The 26242-nt window shown below is 43.2% G+C and overlaps 1 protein-coding gene across 4 annotated transcripts in view; it reads right to left on the reverse strand.

Annotated features, from left to right (window-relative positions):
* The window catches only part of LOC126268435 (ecotropic viral integration site 5 ortholog), a 335961-nt gene that overhangs the window by 214471 nt on the left and 95248 nt on the right, over positions 1-26242 (reverse strand). The window lies entirely within an intron of this gene.

Consider the following 26242-nt stretch of genomic DNA (forward strand, 5'->3'; position numbering starts at 1 on the left):
CACAGTGGCTAGATAGGTGCAAAGTCCTGCAGTTTCGCAGAAAGAACATCCAACTAGTCGCAGCCATATCACACGACCCCATTTAGACTCAGTGTTCAGATGTAGAAAGACACCTACGAACTTTCGTTTATGTCGCGTAACTCCTTGGTGTTGCGATTTTTTTCCGTCAGTGAATCAGACATCACTTAAAATGGTCCACAGGTTTCTTTGGAAAGTTGTAGGTAGTGTGGAAGTGGTACGAGGTAGTCATGTGGCCCTCCAGCCCTTTCGCATGTTATGGTGGTGAACAAAGAATGTGGTGGAAAGGACTACCACGTTGAATAGGCGTGAGGGTGGAGGTGAATAGAGGGTGCCATGGAAGCATAACTCAGGAACATCTGGAACCATTTCAACCAATTTTTGTACATACATGACTCATTATTTGTACTTCCTATTTAATTATTTGCGTAAATATACTGCAAGGGCAATATAGTTCTACCAACAGTAAGTGTGGTGGTGAGAAGCTGTGACATGAAAAAACAGCTGATACTGATATTGAACCTGTGACCTTTCACCCGTCGTAATAGGAGGTTGGCGAAAGTGCATGGAGCAGGAGGGGTGTGAGTGCAGAGAGCAAATGGCACACAAATCACTGGCTGCCTGGAAAAAATTACTGTGAGAATATGACATCTCTATGGGTGAGGGTGGGTGTGAGAAAGGTTGACATAAAAGAATAATGATGATGTAACGTCTCAGGACTATACTGGGGGCCTTAATCTGAATCATTTACTCCTGAGTCCCTGTCTGTTGAGGTTTGTGATGCACTGAATGATACGTTGCACTCAGAATTTAGCACTTTCGTTTTAATTACGTTTCAAAGATTTTTGCCACTGGTTACGATATTTACATTATTGTCACGTAATGTCTATTAAAATAATCCTTCATTATGATGTGCGTATACATTAATTGTCAAAAAAATACGAAAATGTTTGTGACAATTAATGATTGAGATATTTATACAAATATTACTTATGTTTGTACAGTAATAGTTGTAATATGGATATATATATCGTGATTTATGAGGTTTCATCTTTGAGGTTACAAGTACTGTGGCTGCTCATGCTGTGTCCAAATTACTTATGTCCAGTGTCGTGTGGCGTGTGCATGACGAAGGTTGTTGATGTGTGAAGATTACTACTGTTCTCTCTTATCATTCATGAATTTGGTAGCTAATGCATGGAACAACGTGCTCGTCACGTGACTTGAATTAGCCAATTTTTCGTAAGTTGCGTTTTGTATTTTCGTATCTTTATGACATTTTGCACATTGAGATTTTGTTGTCATCTCTGTTTTTTAACGTTGACTCAGGTTCCAGTTGATGGTCGTTGACTGAAACCGGCAGCAAATCAATAAATTGTTCGAACGCAACCAATACTATGAGAGTAAGATACTCCTACTACCGCTGTGAGTAGAGGTGACGATGAGAAGGGGTGATATATATAAGCGTCGATAAGCTATCTGTTGGTATTTATTTCTTGTAATTTATAGACTTGGAATATTTTAAAAATGTGAACCGCAATCTGCCTCTTACATGTGTTGTTCAATGCGTTAACTAGGTCGCAAGAAAGCACTGTAGAAAGCCATGAATTTTGTCAGTGGGTTTCAGGCCAAAGATCATGCTACACGTAAGAATGCCTCAGATACATGTAACGTCCTCTCTGGAGTAACATGGTGCCTTTGCCAGGCACTTAAAATGTGATTCGCAAAGTATCCATATAGATGTAGACGAAAATACGGGACGAACAGATGCTAACGTGAAATGTAAAGGACGTCTCATTAAAACGCCGACAAACTTTACAAACAGGTTCCTTATACCGAAACAAGAAAAAAATAAATTCTAGTAAACAAGGGCAGAAAAGCGCATACCTAAAGAGATATTGGCACCTGTTCACCTTTGATACTATGAAACACATCTCTTCTACTGTAAGTTCCGTGCTTTTAATATTTTGGGAACAGGTAGTATGGACAAAAACAAGGACCCCTATCAGATAGGATTGAGGGAGGACATAGGAGCAATGCAGAGGCGGGTTGCTAGATTTGTTACTGGCGGGTTTGATCATCACGCGAGTATTACGGAAATGCTTCAGGAACTCGGGTGGGAGTCTCTGGAGGAAAGGAGGCGTTGTTTTCGCGAATCGCTACTGAGGAAATTTAGAGAACCAGCATTTGAGGCTCACTGCAGTACAATTTTACTGCCGCCAACTTATATTTCGCGGAAAGACCACAAAGGTAAGATACGAGAGATTAGGGCTCGTACAGAGGCATATAGGCAGTCATTTTTCCCTCGTTCTGTTTGGGAGTGGAACAAGGAGAGAAGATGCTAGTTGCGGTACGAGGTACCCTCCGCCACGCACCGTATCGTGGATTGCGGAGTATGTAGATGTAGATGTAGCTGTAGATGAAGGAAAAAACGAACAGTAAACATGGGCTCTAAAAAGCTTACCTTACGAGTTATGAGCACTTGTTCATTAGAAGAGATGTGTTTCACACTAGCGAAGATGAACAAGTACTCATAGCTCTTAAAGTATGTGTTTTAGACCCCATATTTACTAGATATTTTTTACTTATTTCTGTATAAGGAACCTGTCCCTGAAGTATATCGGTGTTTTTTTCTTTTCTTTTTGGAACACCTCGTAAAGGACGTCACATACATGTACGCTGGCATACCGGCTGGCAAGAAGCTAGTAACAAAATAAGGACTGTATTCGGTCACAACGCAAGAGGCGTTAATAGAAACTGGAATCTAGGATTACCAGAACAGTTAGCTGAAGACGCTGAGAGGGCATTATCGACAGCAAGTGTGTTTCAACGAGGAATGCAGCATTCCATTTATGCGTTGCCACGGAAAGGCCGCTTGTTGCTTGCGTGACGACCGGGCGAGGAGACGGTCACGCTGCCGGAAGACTGTCTTCTGTCACAGAACAGGCGTTGTGTCGTTTCCATAGCAGCAACAGGCGGCTTGGACAAGGTGCGCAGTGCCTACGTCACGGCTCAGGAATGCCGTGCTGCCGAATGACGTCACCGCGGAACCTAGTTATCGAGCGTTCGCTAAACTGCCGCCTTCCCTCAAACAAAGGCTTATCATATCGCTCTGATAATACTGACAACCTGACACGCAAGTACAATATTGATGCATTGCTTAACTTTCTCATGGACGGTACCTCAGTCCCGTCCCCTGCTGCCTACCCTTTCTCATACATTTCACTCACAGACTGCTGACCAAACGTACACATACTCATGAAAAAATAAGCTACAAAATACTGAAAGGATATAAGCACTCTGCGATTAACTCTTGTGCAGAATACAAGATGTGTATCAGAAGGAAGTTTTCACCTTAAGTTTGAAAATTTGGCATTCAGAAATCATATTCTGATTGCAACTTATAGAATATTGTACACATATGTGTATAGTCGTTTAGGAAGTGTATTCCAAGTGAACTCCCTTTTAACAGTTTGCTATGAGATTGACGAGCATCAAGACACGTCTTCCTTGGTCTTCAACATCGTTAGATTGCAACAGTTTCGAGCTCCTGTGGACTGCCCTGAAAAACACTGAACAGCCTTTCACTCTCCTCTACCGCGCACACTGAAACAGTGTTCAGCACACGTCAATCGCCCTCGGCAAAATGATGGTTCAAACCCCCGTACTGACATCCACACTTAGGTTTTCCGTGATTTCCTTAAATTGCTCCATGCAAATATCGGGACGGTTCCTTTGAAACGAGCAAGGCCGATTTCCTACCTCATCCTTTCGTGATCCGAGCTTGTGCTCTGTCTCTGACGACCGCGCTGTCGACCGAACGTTAAATTCTGACCTTTCGTCCTTTTTTCACTCTCCTCCAGCATCTCTTAGCAAGCTGAACACATTTTTGTTTCAACGATTGCTACAGTTCCTCATTTAACAACATTCTGGATTAAGAATAATCGATCCCCGGCTAGATCAATCCCTATTTTTATGCCAAAGGTGGTAATCGACCTCTTAGGTCAGCGTTTCGTCGTTTTGTCAAGCCCTTACATGCTCACAGAACGCCGCTGAAGCAGTCTGGCTGCAGCTGCGTGTAGTAAACAGAAATTTTCTGCCACGTCGTCTCTGAGGGAGGTTGTGCAGTGACTCTTTCCTGCACAAATCACAGAGCCATCACACAAATCTCTCGAACGGCCAGCCAGCACACAGGCGTACATGCAGAAGGTGACGCTGTGTGGCTGATGGCTGGAGCCACAGCTAGCACCTAGCCGTGTGGGATTCCAGTCAGCCTGCGGTTATTACCTCGCCATTCCCGTGTTTCACTGCCACTTACACGTCTCCCTCTACAGTCGACACATAAAAGTCGTTTTAAACTACGGATCTGGCTCCATACTAAATGCAGTTGTCTTCTAATAGTCCGTTCCTTTTCTTCTATGGATGCCTTGCCTTCAACATACAACTCGTCTCTTTTATTCAGATCAATCATCTTCCAAGGCTGAATTCATACAGTGTTTTAACCGTGTGTCTACTGTCTATTTTACACCGTAAATATGCACACGACGATGTTTTGCTACAGGCTGTATTGTACTTCTTGTGTTCCAGATTGGCACTGTCTCGTGTAATCTTCAGTGTGACTGGCAGAAAAAGTCCTTTCTTTGTTTTGTTGGACATGCTCTCTTCCACGGTCTTTCTAATAATATGAATATGAATAAATTGAATACATTATCAATAAATGTAGTCCGCACCCAGACAACTTAGCACTTGTCATTTTATTGCAGTAAATTTGTTACAAAAACAAGAGGGCGACTGTTTTTGTGTCAGTTCACGATAACATTCACCGACAGAAGAATAATTACGTCCCCCTCCGAAGAATAATTACATCCCCCTCTATCCTTTCTTCAGTTATTTCAAGAGCGCTGAAAATGACATTGAGGTGGAGATAAAACTGCTCAAGTCAGCATGTTATCGATAATAATGGCCCGGTCGGAGTGGCCGAGCGATTCTAGGCGCTACAATCTGGAACCGCGAGACCGCTACGCTCGCTGGTTCGAAACCTGCCTCGGGCATGGATGTGTGTGATGTCCTTAGGTTAATTAGGTTTAAATACTTCTAAGTTCTAGGGGACTGATGACCTCAGATGTTAACTCCCATATTGCTCAGAGCCATTTGATAATGATGGATACTAGACGATAAAAATAAAGACGATAACGTTTCATAAAATCACGAAACTAAATTGAATTACATAGCAGCTAGGGAGGAGCAATGTACACACATCAGATAAGTTTTGCATCACCCTGGTTCCCAGAACTCCTGAACACAGACGTTTACAGTGGATATTGTATCACAGACACAGTCCCTTTGACTGTTCAGAGATGTCACTAAACCCATTCAGAGATGTAAACAACCATGCATGAGCAGCGCCTATTAGACATAGGGGGTCAGACAGCCGATCAGTTCCAGTCATTCCACCAGGAAGAGGGTACACGGATCTTGTTGTCTGTAGTTCAACCATGCCTACACGGGCAATACCGCGGTTGGATCGCGTTCGCATTATTACTTTGTACCACGAAGGGCTGTCAGCAAGGGAAATGTCCAGGTGGGCGTGAGCCAAAGTGACGTTGTTCGGACATGGAGGAGTTACAGAGAGACAGGAACTGTCGATGGCATGCCTCGCTCAGGCCACCCAAGGGCTACTACTGCAGTGGATGATCGCTACCTACGGATTATGGCTCGGGGCAACCCTAACAGCAACGCCACCCTGTTGAATAATGCTTTTCGTGCACCCACAGGACGTCGTGCTGCGACTCAAAGTGTGCGCAATAGGATGCATGAAGCGCAACTTCACTCCCAACGTCTATGGCGAGGTCAATCTTTTCAACCACGACAGCATGCAGCGCGGTACAGATGGGCCCAACAACATGCCGAATGGACCGCTCAGGATTGGCATCACGTTCTCAAGTGTCACATATGCCTTCAACCAGACAATCGTTGGAGACATGTTTAGAGGCAACCTGGTCAGGCTGAACGCCTTAGACGCACTGTACAGCGTGTGCAGCAAGGTGGAGGTTCCCTGAAGTTTTGGGCTGGCATTATGTGAGGTCGACGTACACAGCTGGTGGTCATGGAAGGCGCCGCAACTGCTGTACGCTACGTGAATGTCATCCTCCGACCGATAGTGCAACCATATCGTCAGCACATTGGCGAGGTATTTCTCTTCATGGGCGAAAATTCGCGCCCCCATCATGCACATCTTGTGAATGACTTCCTTCAGGACAACGACATCGCTCGACTAGAGTGACCAGCACGTTCTCCAGACATGGACCTTACCGAACATGTCTGGGATAGATTGAAAAGGGCTGTTTATGGACGACGTGACCCATCAACCACTCTGAGGGATGTACGCCGAATCGCCGTTGAGTGGGACGATGTGGACCAACAGAGCCTTGATGAACTTGTGGATAGTATGCCACGATTAACACAGGCATGCATCAATGCAAGAGGACGTGCTACTGGGTATTAGAGGTACCAGTGTGTACAGCAATCTGGACCACCACGTCTGACGGTGTCGCTGTATGGTAGTACAACTTGGATTGTGTGGTTTTCATGAGCAATAAAACGGGCAGATGAGGTTTATGTTGATCTCTGTTCCAATTTTCTGTACAGGTTCCGGAACTCTCGGAAACGAGGTGGTGCAAAACATTTTTTGATGTGTGTATTACGTCTGATATATGCGAATGCATGAGTTACACACTGGGTGTAAATGAAGATATTTCTATTGGTGACCGAGGACGGTGTACTGAACAACATTAGATTAGTAATTACGTCGTTTGCAGACTAATTAGTATAGCTACTACAAGTCACATGTTTTTACGTTTGGGTACTACCTCCAAACGTTCGTGGCACACGCAAGCAATTAAAGATTATTTTCCTCTCTGGAACAGGTCAGCTATTGAAGTATGGATGCATGGAGGAAAAATGGTAGCCTATAACGACAGTATAATCGATTTCACGGTGCAGTTACCACTGTGAAGAAAACATCCGGCCGTAAAGGTCCTCAGCTCGTGTTCTACTGGCTAGCTTGCTACCTATGGGTCACAGGGACGTGTCCCGGCCAGGGTGGGGATTTTCTCAGCCCAGGGACTGGGTGTTTGTGTTGTCCTCATCATTTCATCCTCATCATCACCATTCTTGACAGTAGCTAGATTGGACCGTGTAAAAAATTGGACTGTGTAAAAATTAAGGCTTTCTATGGGCGCTGATGAGCGCGCAGTTGAGTGCCCTATAAACCAAATACCGTCATCATCATCATCATCATAACGTCGTTAAGTCTGTGTCGTGATCGTGGGAATACTGTTCGACGCAGAGGAAAAACAACTAACACACTGATATATTAATTTACCACATAAAAATTATCTATACTTATACCCGTCACACCCTGTACATAGCTTGACAAAAAAAAAAAAAAAAAAAAAGTGAAGCACACAGGAGGGAGGAGAAAAGAAATGACATTTCACAGATTGAATGGGTATACGATGTAGTTGCTACAGAAGAATGCTGAAGACTAGACGGGTAACTCCCGTAACTAATGAGGAGGTATTGAATAGAATTGGCGAGACAATCTGACCAAAAGAATGCACTGGTTGGCAAAACACATTCTGAGACATTAATGGACCATCAGTTTATACTGAACGGAACTGTGAGGAGTAAAAATCGTAGAGGGGGACCAATAGATGAGTAAAACAAGCAGATTCTGAAGGAAATTATTCAGAGATAAGAGGCTCACATTGGATAGAGCAGCAAAGTGAGCTGCATCAAACCAGTCTTTGGACTGAACACCACAACAACAGCATGATGTTGTTTAAGTGGTTACAACATCGAGTCAAATTTACGACGATCTTGGTAAGGTAATAGTAACTCACTTATCAGTATGACGTTGCACCCTCTCTGGTTAGGATGCAAGCAGTGAATCTCTTGAGAAGTGTGCCACAAACACATTGCATCCTCTATTGAGGCCAGGTGGCCCACAACTGCTGTAACTGGTCTTTTACATCCTGGATACTGTAATCAGGATGGATATCTGTGCTGGTCCCAAACATGCGCTGTCAGGGACAGATCTGGGGCTCTTGCTTCAACATCATGCAATCAGTTCATAGACAAATGTAACATGTGTGGGTGATCCTTGTCGTTTTCAAAAGTGGCACGACCCTACTGTGACATGAGGGGTAACACACGAGGACACATGATGTCCGACACGTACTTTTATGCCATCTGATTTGACTCAATCACTACTAGCTGTGTCCTGACGTCATATCCGATGGTTCCCCACAGCACGACGCTAGAAGTAACATAGCGGTGCCTTTCCAAAACACTGGAAGAATAGGGCATTTCCCGTGGTCGCTACCACACTCAGCGACGAAGCGATGAAGGTTAGTGCAGAACCGCGATTCATCGTTGGACACGGTATGCCGATATTCATGAGCAGTCCATGAGTCCTAGTCAAAGCACCACTCCAAATGCAGCCGTTTGTACTGTGTTGTTAATGGCATTCTACACATACGAAAGCAATATTTTGTCCACCTGCTGCTAGTCTCTGACCAGTCATACGGAATGACACAGGAAATGGCAGCGAGTCCCATTACATGTTCCCGGATGGCGGGCACAGAATGAACGGGTTACGATGTGCTTCATGCACAATACGACCATCCTCTCTTGTGGTGGTCGATGAAATCTTGACGATGAGTATGCTTGCCCTCACGTTTCCAAGCAGCCCAGCATTGGCCACTGTCACATTCAAATGCCCAAAAGGTCTGGATATTGCCGAATCGACCAGCTGGCCAAACGGAGACCCACGGCGAAGCTCCTTTCAAACTTCGGTAAGTGCTGATAATGCTGTCTCACGCGAGTACACGGCATTTACTCTGATCACTCAACATATGACGCATTTCAAGCTTCTTATATGCTGTTGTGCCTCAGCTATTTTACTTTGCTTGGCTGAATAGAATACAGACGCCGCCATATTTGACGTAAGAGCTCCACGGAAACGGGGACAGATTGGTGCCAGTCAGGCAACGTTACATCAGATGCGACCTTTTGTTACAAAAAATACTGTTACCACAGCATCGGGCAGTTAGCATATTGCCAATCCCAAGAAGGAGTCAAAATATTGTTGATGCAATGGGGAGGCGCCCCGCTCTGGTGTTTGTTTCTTGATGGCTGTACAACTGAGCTGTAACTCTGTTGTGGCTTACGTGATGGGAATCAATATCTTGATGGTGTTGAGACAGCAACCAGCCACAAATATATTTTCAGTTCCTTTATTCAAAGCCGCCCAGGGTGGCCGAGCGGTTCTAGGCGCTACAGTTTGAAACCGCGCGACCGCTACGGTCACAGGTTCGAATCCTGCCTCGGGCATGGATGTGTGTGATGTCCCTAGGATAGTTAGGTTTAAGTCGTTCTAAGTTCTAGGTGACTGATGACCTCAGAAGTTAAGTTCCATAGTGCTCAGAGCCTTTATTCAAAAGGTACCGTTACCGGTTTCGATTCATCTTCAGACGATTTTCATGCTTTCATTAGAACATGTGGAGTGTTTTTTTTAAAACAGATTAACTGTCCTAAAATATAAATAATACATTTTTATAAGAACGGCACACAGATGGTTGCGTTACAGATTTGCATTGGATGTGACTTACGTGAAATGTCTATTTGGAGTGTTAGTTTTCATAGTTTTCGTCCAACAGATGTGAATACATTCCCACTTCATTCTTATCGTTGCAATTGACATTTAGCGTCATGATAACTAAAGTAAGATATAAATTTGCTACTTGATCTGCAGATAGGTGTAGGAATATCATTTGCTTTGGAGGATGGAAAATAATTTTTGGAAATTTTTCAGGAAAGGAGTGTTAGGTATCTCGGTTTGTTCATTAGGGATATAGTCTGGGGCGCTGTTTTTTTTTGTGTGTGTGTATTTCTGTTTCTTCTAATGTATTCATAGTGGCTCCTTTTTCTGCTAGATGTAAAATTTTTAAGTTGTTCTCATTGTTTATCACTGAATGGTTTTCTTCTGCAGTATGAGCTGCAAATGCAGATTTGTTCAAGTTGCCAAGCCTTAAAGCGTCAATGTGTTCTTTGTATCTGACTTCAAAACTTTTGCCTGTAGAATTTTGAGCATTTACCACATTAGAGTTTGTATGTTCCTGATTTACTGTAGGGACTCTTGGAGGTATTTACATCATGGATTACTTTTTGTTGTAATTTATTATTTGTGGGAAAGCTGATTGTGATATTTTTATTTTTAAATAAGTTTGCGATTTGGTATGATAGTGGGCCTAGACGAATGCAGTCTGATAGCCGCCAGCTTCAATGGAGGTGTACGCTGACCTTCGAGGTGAAACGAGTCTGCAAGTTGCCGTCACTAGATGCGGTGTTGCTGGCCATTGGCCTGACATCAGCAATGAGTCTGATGCTGCTGACTTAGCACCTTTCACCCGGTGAGCCACCAGCGGGCCTGTATCCAGCTGCTAACAGCATCTTGTTCTGGAGGTCAATGGTTCGAGCCAAGGTTCGTGCAGCTGCTCAACCACCTCCACTTGTGTGGGAAAACTCTGGTGCTATCTGCCTCCGCTTGCGTGGGCGGGCACTGTTTCGGAGAGCAGTTCTCTCCACGCGCCCGCAGCCGCCTCTACTCCGTGTGGCTGCCATTACGGGCCGGCCCTCGCTCCTGGAAACAGCGCCCTTGCCGTGCCGCCGGGGTCATTTCTGCTGAGCGACGCTGCGACCTGCCGGCGACTACAGACAGCTTTCTGAAAGCAGCACCTCCTCGCCGACAGTGCACAGCTTTCACCTTGGGGGGCGTTGCCACCTCCGAGTGTCGTCTCGATTGTTGTAATTTGCTGTGCGAAAGGTGAATGTTTACTATTGGTATTTTCATGACATACGTCGGACAACAACCAGCAGGCCGGCCGGAGTGGTCGTACGGTTCTAGGCGCTACAGTCTGGAACCGAGCGACCGCTACGGTTCGCATCCTGCCTCGCGCATGGATGTGTGTGATTACCACACGTCGGACAACAACCTTAGGTTAGTTAGGTTTAAGTAGTTCTAAGTTCCAGGCGACTGATGACCTCAGAAGTTAAGCCGCATAGTGCTCTGAGCCATTTGAACCATTTTGAACAACCAGTAATTTATCCTCGCTTTACTGATATCCTGCCCACGGTTGAGAACTGTTGGCTTCCTGACCTCAGACAACCCAGTTCCACCGAGCTCCGTAGAGGCCACTCATTCCCGACCTCTACACTTCCTACCTTGTAAGAACACTAAACACCAATAACACTAATGCACTCTGGTGGCCGTTCTGCCTATCACAGAGAATTGCACGTCCAATCACTTACATATCCACCAATCAGTGTGCGTGTATATCCGATGGTATCTTCTGAGCCTTCCCTTATTTGTAAAAAATATATTGAAAACATAGAGAGTTTCAGCTAAGCTATTTACCTCAGATGTTTCTTGAACAGCTAAGTATCGTACTTCTGTTTTCACCTAGATGAACTGGAAAAAGTTCATCACTTTTCATAGCTATATTAATCATAGACATATTTACCTACTTCGGTTTTTCAAATGTAACTTTAGTCATTTCTGCTGGTAGTACTGTAGTTCAAAAACAGACGAATTCTACGGCGTTTCACTCTTTAAAATCCGATTAGTAGTTTCGGAGAAATTCTAATACTGAAAATTTTAAGGCTACTTTGTGTTGAACATGTATTATATGGAACGTTGAGCAAACAGTACAGGAAACAAAACAAAAAAAGTTCGGAGTAGGTATTAAAATGTATGGAGAAGAAATAAAAACTTTCAGGTTCGCCGATGACATTGTAATTCTGTCAGAGACAGCAAAGGACTTGGAAGAGCAGTTGAACGGAATGGACAGTGTCTTGAAAGGAGGGTATAAGATGAAGATCAACAAAAGCATAACGAGGATAATGGAATGTTGTCGAATTAAGTCGGGTGATGCTGCGGGAATTAGATTAGGAAATGAGAGGCTTAAAGTAGTAAATGAGTTTTGCTATTTGGGGAGCAAAATAACTGATGATGGTCGAAGTAGAGAGAATATAAAATGTAGACGGGCAATGGCTAGGAAAGCGTTTCTGAAGAAGAGGAATTTGTTAACATCGAGTATTGATTAAAGTGTCAGGACGTCGTTTCTGAAAGTATTTGTATGGAGTGTGGCCATGTATGGAAGTGAAACATAAACGATAAATAGTTTAGACAAGAAGAGAATAGAAGCTTTCGAAATGTGGTGCTACGGAAGAATGCTGAAGATTAGATGGGTAGATAACATAACTAATGAAGAGGTATTGAATAGAATTGGGGAGAAGAGAAATTTGTGGTACAACTTGACTAGAAGAAGGGATCGGTTGATAGGACAAGTTCTGAGGCATCAAGGGATCACCAATTTAGTATTGGAGGGCAGCGTGGAGGGTAAAAATCGTAGAGTGAGACCAAGAGATGAATACACTAAGCAGATTCAGAAGGATGTAGGCTGTAGTAGGTACTGGGAGATGAAGAAGCTTGCACAGGATAGAGTAGCATGGAGAGCTGCATCAAACCAGTCTCAGTACTGAAGACAACAACAACAACATGGAAGTTCGTTTTGTTATGTGCCAAATCGGGCTTATGGTGCGCTCCCGCTAGACATACCTGAGAGTCTACTTACAAAAGAGGAATAACGGAGAAATGTTTAATTTAAAAGTGATACTAATAGCCACTTGACTACATGTGGTTGGACAAGTACACCAAGTGGAAGGCAAAGGAAGTGTCATATCAGGATGATTCGCCACTTAAGTACGGTAACGGTTCTGCTCTTGGACGCTGATAACCTCACCGTTGAGCGCCTATGCACTCCAAAAACAACAACAACAGTTCTCCTCTTGTTTCTGCCACAGCGTTGAAAGAAAGGCGCGTATAAAAAGCGAATAGATGTGTAACATAGGGAAGTGCAAAATTAACATCAACAACAGCAGAAAAAAGAAAATCACAAGATAATGTAGCCAATAACATTTCATGAAGATCCATTTACTTAATAAGGTATTGAAAATGCCCACAATTTAGTGCAATACGCTTTTGTAGTCGTTGGTGCAAGGACTTATGGACAGTCCGAAGAGACGCGTTCGAAATCATTGCACATGCTGCGACGATGCGATGTTTTGAATCCTCGTGCATAAATTTCATGTTTGAGTTTGCCTGCAGAGAAAGAAGTCGAGTGTCATCAAATAAGGAGAACGTGAAGGCCAACTGATAACGCCTTAAATTCCTGCCCAGAGACCAGGAAGAGCTGGGCGAGTGCTTTCATAGCCACAAGAGGGTAATGAGCCGAGCACCCGTCGTGCTGGTACCACGTACTTTTACGTATTACAAGTTGTACTTCCTCTAGGAGAGCCTGCAGCACTTCGCCAAGAAATTGCCTGTGTCTTCTACCCATTAAAGTTTCTTCGGTAAAGTGAAGACCAGTCACTTAGTCTCCAGTAGTCGCACACTTAACGCTCTCACAACACTGCCTCTCATTTCCAACCTGCCTCAGCCGGTGCGAATTCTCAATAGTGCATATTTCTTGCATTCAGCTTTCCATGATGTGTAAAGGTAGCGTCATCGGTAAAGGGAATTCGTGAGGAAAGAAGTTGTTGTCCTGATATCGCATCGCAACTGAGCGAGAGAATTCCATGCTATACCTGCGATTCCGCTGGTTAATCTGCTGGTGAAGTGACACATGACGCGGGTGGAAGCAGTTTGGGCGCAAAATGCGAACAATGCCGGGCTAACGTGTTACACAGGCACTCGCAGATACTGGTGGGGCGATACACAGCTGCCAGAACATCTCTTTCGTTCGCTCCGCCCGTTGCAGGATTGCTCCGTAACCACTGCATAATATTACAGTCTTGTGACTAGGGTCTCCTGTCGGGTAGACCGTTCGCAGGGTGAAAGTTTTTCGATTTGACGCCACTTCGGCTACTTGGGTGTCGATGGGGGTGAAATAATGATGATGATTAGGACAACACAACACCCAGTCTCTGAGCGGAGGAAATCTCCGACCGAGCCGGGAAACGAACCCGGGCCCTTAGGATTGACATTCTGTCACGCTGACCACTAGCTACCGGGGGCGGACAGTATACCAGTGACCACATAGTAACAATTTTTTGCAGTTGCACTGAATTGTCTTTCTTGTTGGGCACCGTGTGTCGGGATACAGTTGCATATAGAAGTCAAATTTCCTCTTCACGTTCCTTCTTCATTCTCCGCAAAGGAATAGCATATCTAGTTGCTCTTGGCTTGTGAAAGACATTTATTTTTTCAAACTAACGAGCAATCGACAATCAGAATGAAAGCTACATTTTCCCTGTGCCGATTTTATAGCGGTATCGCGGTGGTGCAACACTTTTTCGCCATTATTCGACGTGATGTATTTCGTTACATTGGTGTGAAACCACCCACTTTGGCGTAAGACAGCAATCGGGTTCCTGTTGATAACAAATGAATGATTTGTCCGAAACTAGTAATCTGGTCTTAAAGAGCGAAACGGCGTTGAATTTCTCTTTTTTATAAATACAATATTACGAGAAATTACTCAAGTTACATTTTAAAAATAGATGTCGGTTCCGTCATATTTGTAATAAATACCGCTGTGGAAAGAGACTGTTATAGTGAAGACTCTCTCGCAATTCATCTGGGTAAAAACAGAATTACGATATCTTAAACGATTCAGCAAATTTCTGAGATAGACAGCTTAGCTGAATCTCTTATGCATATAAACACTACGCGAAGCACTAATTGAATGAGAATTAACACTATCACTCGCTAGCAGTCGCCATAAAGTTTCAATTAACATCTCGAAAATATAATGTTAGGTGATTCACTTTTTTTCGTTTGCAGATTTATGTGAGCAGTCCAGAATGTAATCCCGCTGCACAGTACCATAGCATTCCCCTAGAGGAGAGTAACGAAAACATAGTGGACGCAAAAAATCTAATTCAATTAAAAATGGTGGAAAAATGGCACTGACTAACATCACACAAATAAGAAAATCTAAATTGATTGAGCATCTGAATCAGCACAACGACTTCATAAATAAATTCATCGAAAGAAAAAATGGTAGGAGGAAAATACTGAGGAACGTCCAGAACATAAATATTTAGGAGATTGGTGAAATGAGCTCCAAGAACTATAACCTCTGGGTATAGGTACCAAGAAACAGAGAGAGAATAGCACCATCAAGAAAGCATTGACTTTAGAGGATTATTAGTCGATTGCATAATTTATCACACAGAGTAATCAGGAGAGTATGTGTGATCGGAAGGTTGCCTTGCTCCATCTGTGAAAGGAATAATGGAGGAACTGCCTAACAAATAATAACACGAGCAAATGTAACGTATAGGGCATACAAGGACAGAAATGGGCCTTTATTATACGATTATATAACCGCACAACAGTCACTGGAAGCAGCTACTTCCGTAGAACATCTAGAAATGAGCGTACGAGCGATTCGAAGTGGAAATATCCCATAAAGTTTAATCGCGACTGAGGTAGATGGCAGACTGAGATTCACTGGAAGAATCCTCAAGAGAAGTGATCTAGCAAGAAAGGTTCAAATGATTCAAATGGCTCTGGGCACTATGGGACGTAACAGCTGAGGTCATCAGTCCCCTAGTACTTAGAACTACTTAAATCTAACTAATCTAAGGACATCACACACCTCCATACCCGAGGCAGGATTCGAACCTGCGACCGTAGCGCTCACGCGGTTCCAGACTGAAGTGCCTAGAACCGCTCGGCCAGCAAGAAAGGAAATAGCTTACAAAACACTTGCCGGCCGAGCGGTTCTAGGCGCTTCAGTCTGCAACCGCGCGACCGCTACATTCGCATGTTCGAATCCCGTCTCGGGCATGGTTGCGTGTGATGTCCTTAGCTCAGTTAGGTTTAAGTAGTTCTAAGCTGTAGGGGACTGACGACCTCTGATGTTAAGTCCCATAGTGCTCAGAGCCATTTGAACCATTTGAACAAAAGACTTGTTCGGCCAATATTTGAATACTGCTCGTCAGAATGGGATCCATAACAGAGAGGACTGATAGTGGAAATAGAGGAGACAGGAAGAACAGCAGCGCGCTTCGCTGTAGATTCATTTACTAAGCGCGAAAGCGGCACACAGATCACCAACTAGTTCCAGTGGTAGAAGCTACAAGAGAGGCGTTCTGAATCACGGTGTGGTTTATTGTTAAAGTTCCGAGAGCGTATGTTCCTATATGAGTCAACAAATATAGTGCTTCGCACTACGTATGAATGTAAAATTATAGAGATTAGAGCCACACGGAATCTTACCCGTGAACTATTTCGCGACTTGAACGGGAAAGGGAAACACAAAGTACACTCCGCTACACACCGCAATGTGGCTCGATAAGTATAAATGTAAATAAAGGTGTAGAGTGCCGGTATGAAGTACTCCCCGTCATGTATTGCGTAGTGGTTAGCGGAATGTGCTCGCATATCTTGTTTGTAGACTTCCCGTAGAGAATTTACACACAACGAGACGGTGTGACTATGGAAACTAATATTGCTGAACCCATAGCGAATATATTCCTTAATAAACTCGAAACAAAATACTTCACTTCAAAACAACTCTTTCCAAAAACAGATTATACTACCACTGCTATGTCTATGACACATTGCTACTCGTATAAGGATATGATCACGACATACAAACAATACAGCAGGAATTCAATACATCCTAAAATGAAATTCAGTAGACAATTTGAAAAAAACAAATCATTAAAGGTTCTCGATCTCAGAATAACTAACAACAACTACAAGCATACTTTTGAAATCTACAGAAAACCATGATTAACAGAATCTTAAATCTGCCACTGCAAGAGCAGGCTATACATGAAGAAATGCTACACTACAATATCTCACACACAAGAACAGTTATAACCCTAATATGGTTCTACAGTCATAAACCCTAAAAAAGACGCCATAAATCATAAAATAACGCTAACAGGAGAAACTACATGAAAAAAAGAAAACCATATACATATCAACAAACTATGTAAGAAAACTATCCGATAAAATAAACGCCCTACTAAAAAAGTACAAATGCGAAATTAGGCTTCATAACAACAAATAATATTAACACAAAAAGACGTTAAGGAAAAGCCATACTCCTGAAACCTTTAAACCCTGGAATTTACAAAATTAACTGCAATAACTGCACAAAATTTTATGTAGGACAGACGGAAAGAAATTTCATCGTCAGATTCAGAGAACACACGGGAGTAACAAATAACAACCAATCTACATTCTCTACACACGTCAAAAATTTCAAATACCAAGTTGACAACATTGTAAACGTAATACAAACCCTGCACAAAAGACCAAAAGATCCACTCACGTATATTTTGAAGGAATTTGTAACATACAAACTCACTAAGAGTTACCCCACGGTATACTAATGAACAAATAGATATCAAGCTCACGCAATTAAAAAAAATTAAAGTTTTGGTAATTTCCAAAAATGTTTGCCTATAGAAGCCGCGGGTTGCAAACGATATTCATCGAAAGTGTGATTCTAAATCGATCACGCGATTGTGGTGATAAATTATTTGTGAGATGCTAGTAAAACCCAAACGATTTATGACAGTAGTGAGTGGGATGTCTCGTATTGTAGACGTTTCTTCGGCCGATTGCCTCACGTGGAAATATCTAATTCCATGCTTATGCAATGTAGAAAATAATTTGAATTTTTGTCGGAAATGTGGCACTCTACCCATATTTTTGCGTGACATTGGCAGAGTCTCCCAGGTTACGGGAAAAAGGGAATGCTTCCCGTAGCATACACATCAAATGGACTTTCTCATGGCGACAATGCCGACGACGAGTCGTTTCCTTTGTAATTACAACTATTTTAGTAACGATCTTCTTTTGTCGTTGCTGTAGTGACCACTATGAACATGCTCATAACGCCCACCACGCGAGTCGTGAGATCGATTTAGAATCACACGTTCGATATCTATCGTTTGGAGTCCGCGCCTTCGATAGGCAAAGATTCTTGGAAATTACCAAAGTTATATATAGGGACAACGGAAAACCAAAACACCAGAGAATATAAACACATTAATAACAGTTCCACAGATACACAACCCGCAACAACATAAATATCTTATAGTAAAAAACTAGCTGTCAAATTTGAATTTCTATGACTGTCAAAATAATAAATAATGTATTATAATACACTTGCAAGATCAAATCACTGAACAACTTTAAAAGTTCACTGAAAAAATATTACATCAAACAACTGCGGACAGCAGTAATAGTTTACTCAAAGTTTTTACTCGTTTCTAGATGTGAGTATAACGTCCAAATTAAAAAAAAACCTTACGAATTATATATTACGTAAAAAATTAATGCTATAGTTTGCAGATGTATTGATGCTATAGTTTGCAGATGTATTGATGAAGGCAATAAATACGAAATAAGCTTATACACAAAAATGAAACATCAAGGAGCGTACTGTCTATTAATCCTCTGCATAAAGTCCTACTGAGACATTATATATGCTGCAGGTCCAATTATAAAGGAACTTCCCAGTGTTCTCCTCGAACTTCTTACGTGTAGCATAATATTCTATACTTCCATAGCCGATTTTATGCTCGTTGCACAAACTGTTGAATCTTCTTATTTGCGTCCATATACTCTACAAGAGATATGGCGGTTGCAACTGTATCATAAATGAAGCTTCCTGGCAGATGCAACTGTGTACCGGACCAAGACACGAACTCGGGACCATTTTCCTTTCGTCGGTAAGTGCTCTCCAACTGAGCTGACCTGTTGTCACAGCTGTGTTGCCTCCAGTACCTCATGTCCTTGCTTCCAAACGTCTGGTGGGAGATCAGCTGTGAAGTCGGGTCGTGACTCAAGCACGGTTAGCTCACTTCGGGAGCACTTTCCCGCTAAACGCAAAGTCAAAAGTTCGAGTCCCTGTTTGGCACACAGTTTTAATCTGCTACGAAGTTTCATATCAATGAACACACCACTGCAGAGTGAAAAATTCATTTTGGATGTATCACAAATGTCTTAGCCATACATTCCCCGTTGCGCTTTTTTTGTTAGTAATTTGTCCTCGAATCGCAAATTAAGCTTAGCAGTCCACTTACTGGTAGAGGTCTTCCTATCAAAGAAAACATTATCGTAAGAATACTTTTTTTTATTAATTCGAATCCCTTTTCACCGTTTCCTCGCATTCAGTTCACGTAAGAATGATTTTTACGTGATACTTTACCTCGACTTTAAACTATTCTATCTCGACAACGGATGAAGATCAATGGATAAAAGAAATTTCATTTTGACTTTATACATTTATGTACTTTCGTGCAAAGCTTCAACCGACTCGTACAAGTTTAAAGCATAGAAATTGCATGCTTCAAGAACCTCCCAGAATAACGCGTTTGTTGCACGTAAAACCCAAACAAAGCAAGATTTTTTCAAACGGTTAAAACTCACCTTACACGAAGGTCGAACACACCAGTGGCAAATCTGAGCCATCAGTTTCGCTCCAGTCCGGAACTATTTAAGGGTGACCGTTTTTTCACGTAAAACCTGAACGGTCATTAGTCATTAGTTGAGCATTGCTTTCAGCACAATTAACATGTTTTGCAAAAAGAGTTAATCGATTCGCACAATTTGCCTGGTCGCCAGCTACGGTTCATTGTTGAAACCGTGCTTAATACATTGTAACATAGCTACAGCAAGACAGCTGTTAAAATGGCTGTACAAATGGCCGCTGGTCCGGGCTAAACGAAAAGCTTTTCACCCTAAGTTCCTAGCTCAAATATGAAACGAGTAACAGGACCTCCCCAAACCACGATTCTGCGTGCGGCCTTCTCAATCGTATTTGTTGCGATTACATGTTCGAGGTCCATCGAGAATTACAACCCGAGTGCAGACATTGAGAGAACAGGCTCAACTCTATGTGTGTGTGAACAGAGAGCAGAGGTGCGTGTCGAGGCGAGACGTCACGTGACGTCACGGGCTGGCGCCCACCCGGCTGTTCACCTCGCTCTCCCCGGCATCGCGAAGCCACGTCCACTTTTCTGCTACGCTCTTTATTCGCGGTCACAGGAGCACTCATGTGGTGGTGGCTCGAGACACGTAGTTACTGCATTCCAACATCTGTGCAGCGCTCGAGTTCCATCAGCTCCGAATAAGATACACTCTGAGCAATCTGAACACGAATGACGAAGCCCCTCCCCCCTCCTCTCTCCAAGTCCCCCCCACAGCCTCACTTCCGTAAGTGACTCTTGTCCTGTCTGCCAAGCTTCAACGCCAAGTTTAAGATTCGAGTCCTGGTTCCAGCATGCAGTTTAAGTCTGCCAGCGAGTTTCAAGTCAGCGCGCACTCCGCTGCAGAGTAAAAATCCAATCTGGAAGATACACTCTGTTCTCGACAAGGCCTTTTTATAGCAAGATCTGCACGTATATTCTGTAAAATCGCTGGAAAGTACTTGATAGAAGCGGCAATAAATAATTTGCAAAAAATAAAATAAAATGGTGTTAAACGTCTGAATTTACAGGCAATTTAACACAATCAGTTTTATGTAAGACCAGCTATTACCCTCATGCAGATTGGTGCATAAGTGCTCATGTTGGGAAACATTTATAAGGAAGTGGAATACGGGGAATGCTGTGATAGAAAAATTTTCATTATAAGTCAACTTTCCTATAAGTCACGTCCGTCACAAATATGGTGAAGTAACCGAAGATATTTATTTGTATACAGGGTGCTTCAATAAAAGCGTGCAAAAATGTAACAAGACGTAGAGAATGCTGCACTGAACAATTTGAGGTAGGGAAGCCAGCTTAAGGAGATATGGAAGCAAACTTGTCTAACACTTTGCCTTGAATTACTGTTTTCCAAAAATGTTCAAATGTGTGTGAAAACTTATGGGACTTATCTGCTAAGGTCATGGGTCCCTAAACTTACACACTACTTAACCTAAATTATCCTAAGGACAAACACACACACCCATGCCCGAGGGAGGACTCGAACCTCCGACGGGACCAGCCGCACAGACCATGGCTGCAGCGCCCAAGACCGCTCGGCTAATCCCGCGCGGCTATTGTTTTCCAGCTTATTTACAACTAACATGTACTGTCCTGTTTATTTACATGTACATGCTTTATTTCCTGCAAGGAAACAAGGAGGACGAGCCTCATTACAAGGAAGTCATGATACAGGTTTTGTTTACTTTACTTATCCATAAGGTGTGTCTGTTGTATCGTACTTATATTGTATCATGACAGACGTACCGTACAATACGATGGAACAGTACCGGTACAGTTTCGCAAAACTCGCTGACATGCACCTTGTGTGTGGAGAAGTACACTGCAGTGCTCTCGCTGCTGAAACGCCGTACAGGGAACGATTCACTAACAGGCATCAGCCGTCACGACGAGTGTTTATTTCTCTCGAGCGACGAATGCGGGTGACTGGTTTATTGGAAAGAAAAATGAGGGACCTGGCAACATGATGACCACTCACACGCCCGATTGTGAAGAGGTGGTGCCGGAACGCGTTGCAGCGGACCCCACTACAAGTACTCGTCGTATTGCACGTGAAATGGGCGCTGCACGTACTAGTTGTTGTTGTTGTTGTTGTGGTCTTCAGTCCTGAGACTGGTTTGATGCAGCTCTCCATGCTACTCTATCCTGTGCAAGCTTCTTCATCTCCCAGTATCTACTGCAGCGTACATCCTTCTGAATGTGCTTAGTGTGTTCATCTCTTGGTCTCCCTCTACATTTTTACCCTCCGCAGTGCCCTCCAGTACTAAATTGGTGATCCCTTAATGCCTCAAAATATGTCCTACCAACCGATCCCTTCTTATAGACAAGTTGTGCCACAAACTTCTCTTCTCCCCAATCCTATTCAACACCTCCTCATTAGTTATGTGATCTACCCGTCTAATCTTCAGCATTCTTCTGTAGCACCACATTTCGAAAGCTTCTATTCTCTTCTTGTCTAAACTATTTATCGTCCATGATTCACTTCCATACATGGCTACACTCCATACAAATACTTTCAGAAACGACTTACTGACACTTAAATCTATGCTCGATGTTAACAAATCTCTCTTCTTCAGAAACGCTTTCCTACCCATTGCCAGTCTACATTTTATATCCTCCCTACTTCGCCCATCATCAGTTATTTTGCTCCCCAAATAGCAAAATCCCTTTACTACTTCAAATGTCTCATTTCCTAAACTAATACCCCCAGCATCATGCGATTTAATTCGGCTACATTCCATTATCCTCGTTTTGCTTTTGTTGATATTCATCTTATATCCTCCTTTCAAGACACTGTCCACTCCGTTCAACTGCTCTTCCAAGTCCTTTGCTGTCTCTGACAGGATTACAATGTCATCGGCGAACCTGAAAGTTTTTATTACTTCTCCATGGATTTTAATACCTACTCCGAATTTTTCTTTTGTTTCCTTCACTGCTTCCTCAATATAGAGATTGAATAACATTGGGGAGAGGCTGCAACCCTGTCTCACTCCCTTCCCAACCACTGCTTCCCTTTCATACCCCTCGACTCTTATAACTGGCCTTTGGTTTCCATTCAAATTGTAAATAGCCTTTCGCTCCCTATATTTTCCCCTGCCACCTTCAGAATTTGAAAGAGAGTATTCCAGTCAACGTTGCCAAAAGCTTTCTCTAAGTCAACAAATGCTAGAATCGTAGGTTTGCCTTTCCTTAATCTAGCTTCTAAGATAAGTCGTAGGTTCAGTATTGCCTCACGTGTTCCAATATTTCTACGGAATCCAAACTGATCTTTCCCGAGGTCGGCTTCCATCAGTTCTTCCATTCCTCTGTAAAGAATTCGCGTTAGTATTTTGCAGCTGTGACTTATTTAACTGATAGTTCGGTAATTTTCACATCTGTCAACATCTGCTTTCTTTGGGATTGGAATTATTATATTCTTCGTGAAGTCTGAGGGTATTTCGCCTGTTTCATACATCTTGCTCACCAGATGGAAGAGTTTTGTGAGGACTGGCTCTCCCCAGGCCGTCAGTAGTTCCAATGGAACGTACTAGCGTGTGGTGAATTCTGCACTAACAACGTTTACACCCATATCACCCATAACGAGTCCATGCAATGCTTATGACTGACTTTACACCAAGGGTTGCATAGTGGTTGCTTCAACAATGCGTTCATTGACCAGATTTCCTCCAAATTGTGCTGTTTACTGACTAGGCCACATTTAAACGTGGTTAGTCCAGATGTCCAACTGAGCATTTTTGTTTCCATTATGGTAAAGTAGCTCATTTCTTTAGTTGAAGATTTTCATTCAGTGGCCGGCTGGTGTGGCCGTGAGGTTCTAGGCGCTTCAGTGTGGAACCGCGTGACCGCTACGGTCGTAGGTTCGAATCCTGCCTGGTGCATGGATGTGTGTGATGTCCTTAGGTTAGTTAGGTTTAAGTAGTTCTACGTTCTAGGGGACTGATGAGCGCAGATGTTAAGTCCCATAGTGCTCAGAGCCATTTGAACCATTTGAACCTTCATTCAGTATCATAGAGTGGATCTGAAGGGATTACAAATCGGTGTGTTTTCGATTTAACCTTGACTGGAATTTTCAGGTCACAGAATGTACCTGCCACAGAATGCCATTTGAGAAATGAGCTGCTTACCCGTTGGAGATTTCTGCGCTGTGATTTATATCAGCAGGAATTGTCGAGCCTAAGTAGTTGTTGGGAAGTCATCAGCATTGATTGTGATGGAATACAACCAATTTAAATGTCTGGTGAGATACTGCTTTTTTGTATGTCGAGTCCTAGACCTGCTTCACTGAGGCTGCCGTTCCCGACTTGACGTTGCAGATCAGTGTTATCTTCAGAGTCCAATAGCACATAATCGGTACACAGTAATATGCAGAAAACGATTTTTCTGTGGATCTCTTTTGACCACATCCATAACTGATGAAGGCACGTTCTTTGAGCAGACGGAATATTAGTGGCTGAGACTGGTTTCAGCTTGAGAGTGAATGAGTAGGACGACCTAGTCAGTGATGGCTCCACACTCTGCCCGAAGATCTAAAGCTGTCATGCCTGCGTCCTGGCACAAGATCGGGGAAAATGGCGACAGGGAGCCAAAACAGCGGAATCCGACAGCTCTTCGGAAAAATGCCAATGGTGTGTAAGTAGAAGAAAGAGAAATTACTCGACTGAACATCCAAAAGCACCGTATGAATGAACCAGAATGCTTGTTCCAACACTCTCAGTGGCCAAGTGCTACACGTTCTTTTACATAGGAGACAGTCTGAGCTGCCCACTTAGCAGATTATGCTGTCATTTACTGTCTTATAAAAACATCAGATGATCAGACCAAACTGCAAAACGATTTAGACGAGATAGCTGTAATGCTGCGAAAACTGGTAACTAGCTCTAAATAATGAAAAGTGTGAAGTCATCCAAGTGAATAGTAGAAGGAATCCGCTAAATTTCTGTTGCAGGATAAAATGCACAAATCTAAATGTTGTAAATCCAACTATATATTTAGGGATTACAATTACGAGTAACTTAAACTGGAACGATAACATAGATAATGTGGGGAATGCAAATCAAAGACTGTGTTTTATTGACAGAACGCTTAGAAAATGCACAGGTCTACTGAAGAGACCGTCTACACTACGTCTGTACGTCCTCGTCTGGATTATTGCTGTGCGGTGTGAGATCCGCATCAGGAAGGATCGAAGGAGAACACAGAGAAAGTTCAGAGAAGGGCAGCTCATTTTGTATTGGCGCGAAACAAGGGAGAGAGTGCCACGGATGGGTTGGCAATCATTAAAGCAAAGGTGATTTTCGTTGCGGAAGGATATTCTCACGAAATTTCAATCGAAGTTGTTGGCGCCCACCTACTAGGGTAATCCCAAAAGTAAGGTCCCCTATTTTTTTGTAAGTACATGGACCTGTTTATTTCTGCAATGGTTTACTTCAATTTACAGTTTGAAGATTTAGCTATTCTTCGATATAATTACCATTTCTGTCGATACATTTTTGTAGACGCTGTGGCAGTTTTTGTATGTCCATGTCATACCAGCTCGCCGAAATGCTGTTCAGAAAGTTATGAACCTCTTCTTTCACCCCGTCGTCGGAGCTGAATCGCTTTCCGGCCAAGTGTTCTTCTAATCTAGGGTGCTGGGCGCCAAGTCAGGAGAGATGTGTTGGCGAGCGTTGTCATGGAGAATGTGTACGCCCTTGCTGAACATTCGTCTTCTCCGGTTCTGAATTGCCCGTCTGAGTTTTTTCAGAGCCTCACAGTACCTGTCAGCGTTAATTGTGGTCCCAGCGATTCAGCTCCGAAACGAGGTGAAAGAAGAGGTTTGTAACTGTCTGAATAGCATGGCGGCGAGCTGGTATGACATGGGAATACAAAACCGGCCACAGCTTCTACAAAAATGCATCGCCATAAATGGTGATTATATCGAAGAACAGCTAAGTCTTCAAGCTGTAAATTGAAGTAAATCATTACAGAAATAAGCAGGTCCATGTACTTATAAAAAAAATAGAGGACCTTACTTTTGGGATTACCCTCGTACATAGGAAGAAATGTCACCATTATAAAATAAAGGAAATCAGAGTTTGCTTTTCCCGGGCGTTGTTTGAGAGTGGAACGGTAGATAAACACACTCCTACAAATTGAAATAAGAACACCGTGAATTAATTGTCCCAGGAAGGGGAAACTTTATTGACACATTCCTGGGGTCAGATACATCACATGATCACACTGACAGAACCACAGGCACATAGACACAGGCAACAGAGCATGCACAATGTCGGCACTAGTACAGTGTATATCCACCTTTCGCAGTAATGCAGGCTGCTATTCTCCCATGGAGACGATCGTAGAGATGCTGGATGTAGTCCTGTGGAACGGCTTGCCATGCCATTTCCACCTGGCGCCTCAGTTGGACCAGCGTTCGTGCTGGACGTGCAGACCGCGTGAGACGACGCTTCATCCAGTCACAAACATGCTCAATGGGGGACAGATCCGGAGATCTTGCTGGCCAGGGTAGTTGACTTACTCCTTCTAGAGCACGTTGGGTGGCACGGGATACATGCGGACGTGCATTGTCCTGTTGGAACAGCAAGTTCCCTTGCCGGTCTAGGAATGGTAGAATGATGGGTTCGATGACGGTTTGGATGTA

The sequence above is a fragment of the Schistocerca gregaria genome, chromosome 1 (assembly GCF_023897955.1).
Source record: "Schistocerca gregaria isolate iqSchGreg1 chromosome 1, iqSchGreg1.2, whole genome shotgun sequence".
NCBI classification, from domain to species: domain Eukaryota; kingdom Metazoa; phylum Arthropoda; class Insecta; order Orthoptera; family Acrididae; genus Schistocerca; species Schistocerca gregaria.